Source organism: Poecilia reticulata, linkage group LG2 (assembly GCF_000633615.1).
Source record: "Poecilia reticulata strain Guanapo linkage group LG2, Guppy_female_1.0+MT, whole genome shotgun sequence".
NCBI lineage: Eukaryota > Metazoa > Chordata > Actinopteri > Cyprinodontiformes > Poeciliidae > Poecilia > Poecilia reticulata.
Genome location: NC_024332.1, coordinates 42,146,984 through 42,153,121, shown reverse-complemented (window position 1 = coordinate 42,153,121; position 6,138 = coordinate 42,146,984). Strand labels below are relative to the sequence as shown.

Here is a 6,138-nt window from a genome sequence, read left to right as displayed (position 1 = left end):
TTTTTTCTCGTGTTTTTACAGGTGCAAATGGCAGGTTTGATTGCCTTATTCATTGCCTCAACATCTCAGACACGGTGACGTTGCCACCAACGCCGGTCGTGAAATTAAAGTCGGTATATCGGTACGTCTGCGTCCCAGGAAGGGGTCACGCCAACCCCCAGGGGTCCTGCAGAGGGGTCAGACCGAGCAGCTCCAACATTTCAGAGTAAACACCAGCTCAGGAATTTACTTTATTTAGGAGTTCAGCTATTGGAAAACATGAAAGCTAGTGTTTGCATGTTGATTTACTCCCCAAAAAATATATTTATCCAAACTTTATCCTGCCACAGTTTATCCACAATTAAATGACTCGTTATTTATGTAAATCACAGCGAAAAGTCGTTTTTTTAACTGGAAACATTTAGCAACTCCTGCAAGCTGGCTGTAATTTTGATGTAGAAGAAGAAAATGAAAAAAGTGACCTGCGAAACTTCTGGCATTTGAAAAAATGAAAATAATTTTAACTTCACGTCAGCGCTTTTTATTAGAGGTGTGTGATTCTGATACCTTATTATTTAAGTTTTATTTATTAACCTCTGACCTTGAGGTGTTTTGGTGACTTTTTTTGTCTGAATTATTGAATTAAAACTAAGAACATTTGGATAAAGTTTACAGGCGTCTACAAAATGCTTTAATAACATTTTATCACAATAAACAGAAACAATGGAAACAACGTGTTTTTTCTAAATAAATTTTTAAAATATCATTTAAGAGCAAATCACTTTTTTAGAGTTAAACTATTTCATATACAAAAACGAAATAAAATTTCAAGAAGTAACTAAAGTATTAACCGATTCGAAACAGATACCGACTTTGCATCAATGCTATCAATATTTTGGATAAATTGCCAATTTTCTTTTTGTTTTGAGTTGAATATTGATTTTTCTATATCCTTTTAATCACTGATGCACCGGCTGTATTTTCTGACAGAAACTGATGTTTTGGTGAGAACAGTTGCAGTCTGATGCTGTTAATCGCTGATTACTGCTGACCTTGTTTTCACCTGCATATCATTGGAGTTATTTGTTTTATGAATAAAGTTAGAGCAGATACTTTTTCAAAACTGTTTCTACAAAGAACCACTGCACAGTTAAAGTTAAAATACACACACCAATGAACATCTGAACACCTACTACATAAAAAACAATCATTCCAGTTGTTTTTGAAGATGTTGCAATATATATATCTAATTATGCATAAATATGAAATTAAATTGTTAATTATTAGCTGCCACTTTCCATTTAAATCAAGGTTTTGGTGGTAAATTGAGAAAACCAGGTCATACGTGTCAATGTAAGACGTGTTGTTTCAGAGATTAAAGGGGGAAATTCCACGAACGCTGCCTGTGGCAAGAATAATGTTTGGGGTTATCTCATGTCACCATCATGAAAATATTTCACCCACATTGCCCTCATATCAACACCTGCATGACTGCTGCCAAACACGCCAGAAGTAGCTCTTTTAATAAAGAGTGAAAAGCGTTAAAATGTTGTCTCATCGCTGCTGCAGGCTCAGGATGTATCTTCAGATAAGCATCAGATGTTTCCCCACAGGGCAGAGCGAGCTTTCTGTTGCTTCTCCGTGATTTTCCTTTGAAATCACACTGGAAACAGTGATTCACACGTTCTGGATTCGATCCATTTACGGTTGACTTTAATAAAACGCAGGTGTGCTAATCTTGAGTCATTTGGGTCACTTTGTTAGGAAACGGTCACATTAGCAGATGCCGGCACAGATGAAACTTATTTTTTAACAAAACACACATACACACACACCGTTAGTGAGCGAAAACCGTTGAACTCTCTGGTTAGACTYAGATACATCTGTCCAATTTTGTACATTTTTGAACTTCCATTTTCATTTTGACTGTTTCTAAAACAGTCCAAACACTTTTTTTTTTAAAAGCAACAAAAAACAGTTGTTTTTTTGGCAATTTTTTTAGTGTCTGGAAAACTAACCATTTCAAAAACCTCCCAATTAAGTCAGATACCAAAGGCACCGCACGGTTACCTAGCAACCCCAACAGAGTTCCGCACCGTTACCTAGGAACCCCAGAGTAGCTCCAGCACATTTGGTCACCTAGTTTTATCACTGCCGTACAATTGCTGCTGGAAAAGGCAAGTGTTTTGTTGTTGACTTACCATCCAGAAACCATTTGCCGTCAACATTTTGACTGTGCAGGAGGCTCCACTTCTGCTTTTCAAAGATGTATGGYTGTATAGTTGYACTTCTGTTTCCAGCCATTTTCACTGGCRAGTGTAAATGTTGACTTTTGGGARCGTGGCCAGCAGAAGCTTCTCTGGATTTAAAGTGACAAGAGGCCCTAAAATAGTTGCAGAGAGTYCWTAGGAGAGGATTGGTACAGCTACATTTTTAAACAARATTTCAATGAATGTTCTTTAAAATCAGACAAAGRAGGAACATCCCCAAAGGAAAAATTATTTYCAGTTTTCTAACTCRGTAACATAAGTCAGATTTGTTACACMAGGCCTTTCAGACACACCCCTGTTGGATACRATTACAGGTGAAGCAAAAACGAGTTTCATATCAAGTTACCGTTTRTCCCTCATGAACTTTAATATGTTATAAAATAAAGCAATGAAGGCGTGGTAATCGTGACTGGACACTAAATTAATCCACAAATATTTGCAGAATCTAAGATATTCCATTCTTATGGGTTGAATAAAATGACTCACAACTAATTCTRCTCCTGACTGTACTTGTTGAGCCTAAACACTTTCTGTTATTTATAAATAGACAATTAATTCAATAAAATTAGCTTAGCTGAATGGCATGAGCTTCCTTCACATTATGCTAACCAGTAAGACCAGTTAAGTGCTGCGCTTTCTCTCTTAMTCAGCTAAGAGGAGAGTTTTAAGCAGTCAAAACAAACATTAAGCGGCAAAGAAAACTYGCTGAGTGTCCTGCTAATCCTGTGGTCAATATAATCCCAAGGGAATTATTGATTTTATTAGCAAGGAGAAAGAACAATGAACTATAAAACATGCCTTCATCTTGAGAATATTAGCGTAAAGGTCTAATCTGAGCTCGATTTTGATTTAAATTAAATTCAAAAATACATTATTTCCCAAAGAAAATTAAATGTCATAACTCAAATTATCCAAGTAGCTTCAACATTGCATAAACATTTGGCTTTGCAGTTCGCTTACAAAAAAAGTCCAGTATGAAAGCAAACCAAAAAGATAAAGTCCAGTTTTGGTCTGTTCCAAATTACACCTTTAAATTCAGATCTTAATCCTGGGAAATCTACAGAAATCTCCTTTTGCTTTCTTTTAGCCTGATGGGACATTCAGAAGCTTTTAGCTAAAAGACAAGTATTCACATTTTAGACTGATTTTAATATGTTATGAAACTGATCAGTTTAGGACCATTACTATAATCTAATGCACTTTTAACTTCATTACGATTTTGACAAGCGTCCCCCGTTTCCTGCAGGAATACAACATGATGTTGAATTGTAGCAGGATGGAAATGAAGATGCAGCAGTTGCATGACTAAGGTGGTTCTGTCAAGTAACACAACCATCCAGACATGATYGGATTACTGAGAGATTTAAAGGCTGAGGAAGCTGAAAACAGACACCCTAAAATACACTCAGACGTTTCTTCATTTCCATAAAACCCCTTTTTTAAATAAAACAGAAACTAAATAAGCAGAACATATCCTGATTGCTTGTTACTGAATTAACCTCTGCCGGCGGAGGCGTAACTAGAAACCATGTTAGGTTAAACAGGTCGCACCTGTTTATTAGCATAGCTGTATGTTGGGAGAGAACTGGTTGGGTAAACACAAACAGGTGTTGTGTGTTTGCTCRCTGTGACTCCGCTGTACRCCGAGACTTCACAGATCTGTGTTTATGCTAATTTGGGAGAGAAAATATTGCAGTGTTCGGACGCAGCTCTGCGAATCGTTTCCACGTGCCAATGCCGTAGTTTTGATAGCTATTTATTAATCAGTATGCTGTTTTGATAGGTGATTGTTTCATATAACGTGTGGATTTGCAATAATTATCTCCAGCTGAGCAGAGACAAAACTGAAGATGTTATCTTTGGGTCTAAAGAGGAACGATCTAGAGTCAACACCCAGCTTCAGTTATTATAGCTAGGAACTGGCGATCAGGCTGAAATCTAGATGTAGTGATGAACTCCGACCTAAACCTTCAGAGCCACATAAAGACAGTTACAAAGTCAGCCTTCTGTCACCTGAAGAACAGTTCCAGGATTAAAGGACTAATGTCTCAACAAGATCTAGGGAAACTGATCCAGTCGCATTGATTACTGCAACAGTATTTTCACAGGTCTGCCTAAAAAAATAATCAGACAGCTRMAGCTGATCCACAAGGTTCCTTTAAATCTAGACTAAAAACACACTTGTGAGCTATAAATGTGTCTTAAAATATTTTAAAAAATTAAATAGTCTTATTTCACAACTTGTTAGCTCTTAGAATTATTGCTGAAGCTTATTCAGTCAGTGGCTTAAATATTTACAAATTCAATTGAAATAAAAAAAAGAAAAGAAAGAAAAATATTGCTCACCGATTTCATAAGAGGGAGCACAACAGAACAAAATGGCGCCGCCTCTGACCAAATACTCTACAACCAGAAGTACAGAGAAGCAAACTTGTTAATATTGGTGAACTAAACATCGTTCTAGCAGTAAACATACATACAATTATTCTGCAATGTTTGCYAACTATTGTTTTGTTTTCCATGAATCTCCTGTTAGCTGAATATCTGCTAGCATTCAGTTAGCCACCAGCGTCAGAGATGGAGACGGTGGGCGGGACAATGCGCCAGTTAGAAGCAGCTCATTGGTTAGATGAAACATGTGACTTAACAGTAAACTCCGGAAGTACAGAGTGAACCGAACTAGTTAATAACGGTGRACTTAGCTCAATTKTCTAGCCCGAAAACATGATATACATTAGCAACGTTGCTAGCTATTAATTTTACATCGTTTTTATACTTGTTTTCCGTGARTCTCSATCATTCAACAGTTAGTTGCTCAGCTACCACCGTCTGACATGGAGGTGGTGGAAGCCGCTCATTGGCTGGATGAAACATTTTACTTAAMAGTACTTCTCTCCTACTCCTGAAGTACGGAGAGGACCAAACGAGTTAATAATGGTTATCTCATTGTTCTAGCCGTAAACATGCATAAAATCTGGTTAAGCATTAGCAACGTTTGCTAACTACTAATTYTATGTYGTTTTTGTACCTGTTTTCCATGAATCTCCGTCTCCTTCACTCAGTTAGCTGCTCAGAGCTCTGAGACGGATGTGGTGGGCGGGACAATGCACCCTTTGGAAGCAGCTCATTGGCTGCTTCTAAGTGGCATCAGCCAATGAGCCTTCTACAGACTTTAAACTGAGATCAATCAGATGTGGAACCGATTTTGCCATTGAAATGGTTTCATTTTGACTTAAGTCTGATTTGTTTAATTAGATGGGTCAAATTTGAAAGTAACTATTACTGTGAAATAAAATAGTTAGTGAGAAACTATCACTACGGGCAGGTAACAGAGAAAAGGGGAAGCCCACAGTTTATCCCTCACTGTCGCCATTGATTAAATTAGCAACCGGCAAGCCGCCGATTGACTGAGGAGGCAGAGTGCAAGCAGGCACTCCATTAATATCAGCCTGTGCTCGGCTCAGCTGTAACTTCACTGTTTGCTTAACAACAGCCATTCATCCTGATGTTTCCAGAGAGCAGTGATGGAGCGCCCAGGGAGGGCCGCGGCGCCCAGCGGGTCAGCCGACAACCGCTCCGTTCGTTTGTGTCACCGTGGGAAGGAGAGATGGAAGAAATGTGAAAATAAACCAAAACCAAAGGGGGGGACTTGGTGAAAGAGTGAGATGATGAGATGGCAGGGAGAAACTGAGAAAACAAGCAGAGGAGAGCTAAGAGAGGGAAGATGGAGGGCGAAGTGGATATTTCTGAGATTGGTTTTAAAGGAGTGCTAAGATAATATTTGAATATGTTCTCACAAACAAGTTTCTATATCATGGAGACTGTGAGAGGGAGTCAAGTGAGGCAGAAAAATATAATTTTATTGATATTTTTACAAGAAGTTTTAAGA

General features: G+C 38.1%; 1 long non-coding RNA gene across 3 annotated transcripts in view; it reads right to left on the bottom strand.

Moving 5' to 3' along the window:
* LOC103461797 (uncharacterized) overlaps positions 1–5,359 on the bottom strand; it is an 82,096-nt gene extending 76,737 nt beyond the window's left edge. For 2 of the 3 annotated variants that reach the window (XR_533194.2, XR_533195.2), the window contains exons 1-3: positions 5,278–5,359; positions 4,596–4,652; positions 2,181–2,362 (exon numbers count right to left, since the gene is read on the bottom strand). This is a non-coding gene — a long non-coding RNA (uncharacterized LOC103461797). Of the gene's footprint in view, positions 1–2,180; positions 2,363–4,595; positions 4,653–4,729; positions 5,013–5,277 lie in introns of those variants that run through there. The other variant, XR_001777247.1, reaches the window with a different exon arrangement.
* Positions 5,360–6,138: the final 779 nt, after the last annotated feature.